The following is a 6,000-nucleotide window of genomic DNA, read 5'->3' on the forward strand; positions in this document are numbered from 1 at the left end:
CCTTAATGACCATACCGTCAAGTTGAATCTACTATTAATATACCTCACTGGTAAGGAGTGAGTGTTATGATTTTTATTCTGAGTGTGAAGGGCACATAACTCATAAGGATCATGAGCCCAAACTGAGTTATTAAAGGGTTTCCCATAAGCAAAGAAACAGAATCATTCTTTTCTTGTGACAGCTTCTACTTATGCTAGTGAAACTTTCACAGAGAAAAAAGTGATCTATGCTTAATTTTAAAACTTAGCATTACGAAGAGTATGAAATGAGGTTCAGCTGACATGGGTAAGTAAAGAATAAGACCTGTCTGAGCTACGTATTTTCTTAGTTTGGAACATTATATTTTATTAGAAGTAAAATAAATACCCCCTCTTTCCCCTGTTTTTTTAGGAAGGGTCAAAGATTTGCTACAGGTTAAGGCTTGGTTAATTATTAAGAAATATTTATGAATTACACATTGCAGGCAGATACAATATGTCAAACCATACCATGCCATCAAACTAAGTTAATGTTCAATATTCATATGGAAAGATAAACATTAATATTGCTGTTGCTTTTTGTATTCTAATTGTGAAGTAATGTTATGTTGATCACATAGATCAGTACTGCAAGTGCTCCTCATATGAAACTTCCACTGAAATCAATAGAAGCTCTGTGCATATAGTGCCTGTGGGAACTACTCCTAAAATGGGAAAGGACACCTCTTAGATGAATACATTGAAATAAATGATGCTCATGAATTCTTCCACAGCTAAGACCCCCCTCTAAGGAGATTTTAGTTCTTCTTGGGGTGGGGGTGAGGGGGGAAACCTAGCACATAAACACCTAGGTCAGATAAGCAGGTAAGAGGCAAGGATTTCAAAGCCACAAATGATTGTTGGTGCTTAACTTAAGACACATTTAAGAAGCCTGATTTTTAGAAAGTGCATAATGTAAATGTTCTGAAATTCAGGTCATTTTACTATGTCTCTACTTGGACATCCCAAAATTGAGGCACCTAAAATCACTAGTTACTTTTGAAAAGATTGGCCATGATGTATTTGTCGTTTGCAGATATATGGACTTTGATCCACTGTTCATCAAAATAATTTGGTGCCATAATCTGGTTTATAGACAAGTTATACACAGACATAGTACCCCTTTGTTAAAAAAAACAAGCTGTTCTGAATTGGCTCTTTATTGATACATTTGTTTTTACATTTACATACTAATTCTGAAGCAATTTGAGCCGTGTTCCTACTAGTTCATGTTTACAATACAGAACGGCTGATGAGACACTTATGTGATTGGAAGTATTATTACACTATTGAATATGTAATATGTCAGTAATTCATGGTCTGTTGATAGAATGAATTTAAACAAATGAGTTTCCTTCTTGTATCTGTTTCAACTTTCATTACAAACTGCATAAACTGAAAACTGAAACAAATGAGAAAAATATCTCTTGAGAAGTGGATGACTACTGAAGAAATATATATTCATGATGTGTGCAGAATAATGAATGTGATTGCACTTTAAATAAGATCGATAGAGGAACTGGTGTCACTAATGCATCTATGGATGTTTTGTTTTCCTCCAGTGATAAAACTAGTGATTTAGATAAACCAAGGCCTGTCATGAGCAATGGCCTATATGTTCCCCTCCTGTGCAAAAACAAGTGCAGAGGAACACATTAATACAAAAACTCTTTGGCTCCAGTGGAGCCAACAAATTCTGCATTCTTCACTTTTGTCTAAATAGATTGGGAGGATAGGGATATGATAAAAGGGAATGGAGAGCCAGGGATCTGGGTTCCCAACCACACAGGAATGTCAAACTGTGGAGACAAACTCCCTACAGACCCTCTTCCAGCCATGACAGGACTAAGGCTAAGGGCTTTCAGTCACTATTGATTTCATTTGGAGTAACAGATACTCAGCAGTTCTGCAAACCAATCCCCTTGTATTTTAATTCATCAATGGTTAAATATTCTTTCCAGTGGTCTCATATGCTACCAGACACTTACCTTGCCATCTCTTTTATTTTAATTGCAGGGTGTTTGCTTTTTTGCAAAGATTTCCCCCTTCAATTAATACTATAACCTGCCAGTGCTGAGACATCATGCAGCCTTGTGTAGAATTATAAGTGTATACTAACCTAGAAAAGTGGGAACTAATGCTAAGTGTTTCATGCTTTTAGTATCTGGCAGTTCAGGTACTGTAACATGTCAAAAACTGATGAATTTTGTAGAACTGGGAGAACTAAAGCAAGTAGTGGATATCTCAGAATCTGCACATCTCTATTTTGTTTATTGTTAAAGGGCAACAACTGGTGATAGTTTTGTTAGCTAACTACATAACTTTGGAGATTCCATATGGCACTCTGACAGTAAATTTTTGCTTCCATGTGTTAGAAGGTATCAGCTAACAGAGACCTGAAGAGAGAATTTTCTTTGATAAGTCCACTGAATAAAACTAAGAAAATAAGAAATAAGAAAAGTCTTGCATGCTATTCTTCCTTTTGTCACACATCGTTTAATGCATTGTAAATGCTGACAATCTAACAATGCTGAAATGAAGTCTAACTATAAACTAAAATCTGCCTATAAAAATGCGGCTGTACTGAGAGCCCAGACCACTTATTGCAAGGATTCTTTAAAGCTTCACGTACAGAGCTTAATATTTCATTTTAACTTCCACATTATCTCATGCGGTGATGTTTTCCTTGTTCCTTATGTGCAGGTCATTCTGCATATTTCCCACAGAATTCCCACAGAGGACCTTTGACATGTTCATGAAGTTACAAAAACATTTGGATGAGCAAGTCTACAAAAATAGATAAACATTCCAAATTCTTACGGAGTAAAACAACATGAAAAGAGCCACCAAAGGAAAGTTGATTACCTTTGTAAGAATGTGTCTTTTCATTTTCCCCGCTGTAAATCTTTCTGTGGTGCCCTGATGTGCATGAATGACATCTTGAATGGCATTTTTAAAAGTAAATGTTGATATGCTAGTGTAGTACACATGAGGACCAATGACAATATAAATGGAATTAGCACATGTTTTTCAGGATGATCTGGTGGCCTAGTCATAATGTATTGGGGGGCCTGGATTCAGCAGCTTGTCTCTGAATGACAAAGACTAGAAGAGCTGCCTTGAGGAACATGTTCAGTTCCTAAAAGATTACAGGTGGAAGCCGTGTCTCATACTATCCAGCAGCAAGGAGATGGAAGAGAATCTAGTCTCATATACTTTAAGGCCAGAAGGGACCCTCATAATCATCTAGTCTGACCTCCTGCACATTGCAGGCCACAAAACTTTACCCACCTACTCCTGGAACCTCAAGCCATAACCTCTGACTAAGTTATTGAAGTGCTCAAATCTTGATGTAAAGACTTCATGTTACAGAGAATCCACCATTAACTCTAGTTCAAACCAGCAAGTGACCCATGCTTCAAGCTACAGAGAAGGTGACCCTTTTTCACCCCTCTCCATGGGTCCCAGTAGCCCTTCTCTGCGCCTGTTCCAGTTTGATTTCTTTTTTTTTAAACGTGCAGAGCAGAATTATACACCATATTCCAGGTGAGCTACCACCAATGCCTTGTATAATGGTAAAACATTTCCCTATCTCTACTGAAAATACCTTGTCTGATGCATCCTGGGATTGTCTTAGCCTTTTTCATGACCGCATTACATTAGCAGCTCGTAGTCATCCTTTGATCAACCTATATACATCAAGGCCTCTCTCTTCTTCTGTCACTTCCAGCTGATAAATTCAGCTGATAATTCTTGTTGTTGGTCCCTAACTTTGTGTCTTCCACAAATTTTGTTGGCATGTCTACTTTTTGTGCCAAAGCCATTAATAAAAATATTTAAAAAATCAGCCCTAGGACCAATCCTTGAGAAATTTCACTAGTAACTTCCCTCCAGCCTGACAGTTCACCTTTCAGCATGACCCATTGTAGTTTTCCCTTTAACTAGTTCCTTACCAGCCTTTCAATTTTCATATTTATCCCTATCTTCTCTGGTTTAACTAATAATTTCCCATACGGAATAGTATCAAATACTTTACTGAAATCCTAAAAGTTACTGTATTTCCTTTGTCTAGCAAATCAGTTACTTTCTCAAAAAATAGATCAGTTTAGTCTGGCACAATCTACCTTTTCTAAAACTATGTTTTATGTATCACAATTATTGTTTATCTCTATGTCTATAATTACTCTCTTTCATAATTTGTTCTAAGACCTTGCATACAATGAAAGTCAAACTAGCTATATAAACTGTTGTTTTCTGAATCACTTTTTTTGCCTTTCATAAATATAAGCCTATATTAGTAATTCTCCAGTCACAATATATGACCCCTGAGTTTATGTATTCATTAAAAATACTTGCTATTGGGCTTGCAATTTCATGTGTCAGTTTCTTTAATACTTTTGAGTGGAGATTATCTGCACCCCTCCCACCCACATTTGTTCATCTGAAAGTTTGTGAGTTGGTTTCCACCTCGGCTGTGGCAATTTCTCCTTCCATATCCTAATTTCCATTAGCCACTCTGCCATAGCCCCCGAGTGCCTCACTATCTTTACTAAAAACCGAGGCAAAGTATTTATTTAAGTGGTTGGCCATACCTAGATTATCTTTAGTCTCCATCCCATCCTCAAGTGCTTAGTAGTCCCACTTCTTCTGTCCTTGTTTTATTTGTATTTATATGGCTAAAGAACCTTTTACTATTAGTTAACTTTCTATGAAAGGTCCAGTTGTGCTTGGCTTTTAACAGTTCACTTTTCCCCAATGCTTTCTGACCTTCAAGAAGTAGCTTTCCTTGCTGATCAATACCTTCTTCCATTCCTTGTAGGCTTTCTGCTTTCCCTTATTAATGTGTCTGAGATGCATATTCATCTGCTGTGTCTGCAACATTTGCCCCTCTTGCTTGGGAAGCAGTCATCTCTGAATGTATCTTAAATATGTGCTCTTAAAGGTGAAGAGTGTAAAAGGTAGAAACACTGAGGAAAGACCCAGGTGTCCAACAGAAGGATGTAGGGAATTTTCAAAAAATGAGATTTTACTCAAATTAAGTTGGTAATAAAGCAATATGAGAGTGGTGTTACCTTGTATTAACATGTACATGTTGTGGGGTTGCCAACCATCTTTGATTCTAAAAGATGATCCTAATCTGAAAGGTATTTTTTTTCTTTCTGTCATGATGGTGAATAGCACTGCCCCACAGGAAACTTACGGGAACTTACTACTACCTTATATTTGGACTTAAAAAAAAGAAAATAAGCACTCAACTCACCTACCATCACCTTATATTGAAATAAAATGTGAGCTGTTAACTCCTACTATATTGTAATAATTCAAGTAACAATTTCTTTCCTTTCCTAGAAAAATTGCATACTTGATGAATGTTTAGTGTGGGGGACATCCTTCCAGAGATGAAAGGTAGTTACATCTTCAAGGTTTTAATTGGCGATATCCTTAAGGGAGTTGGTGATCATGTGACCCAAGCAATACCTCATTATTTCAAATCTAGTCAGCAGGTCTTAATGGTTTCGCATCAGCCTGAACTAATGTTCCTCATTTTTGTTCTTATAAATTATTTACATCAAAACTGAAATTATGGAAATTTGTATAAATGTTTATGAAAAACATCCCTCATGATTTCAAATGTTCTACTATGTTATTGTGTCTTGGCATACATTTATAGGTGAACATGTCACACCTTTCCTCTTGGAAAGTTGATAGCTTTACTCATGAGGCTAAAGCAACATGAAGTCATTTGGGTAAAACTGAGGAAAAGTAAATTACCATTTAAAGTTTGGGATCAATATCAAGTCTATGCTATTGCATGTTATCTACATATATTTCTCTGATGGATGCAGAAAAAAAAATTCTATTCCATTGTTGCTTGAAGTCTTTTCTGGAGAAATCTGGAATGCTTGGATTTGAATAATCTGTGAATTCTGGAAAATGTGAGAATCAACACTGTGAACATTAAAAAGGAGAGGAGAGGGAATT

Source organism: Gopherus evgoodei, chromosome 3, assembly GCF_007399415.2.
Source record: "Gopherus evgoodei ecotype Sinaloan lineage chromosome 3, rGopEvg1_v1.p, whole genome shotgun sequence".
NCBI classification, from domain to species: Eukaryota; Metazoa; Chordata; order Testudines; family Testudinidae; genus Gopherus; species Gopherus evgoodei.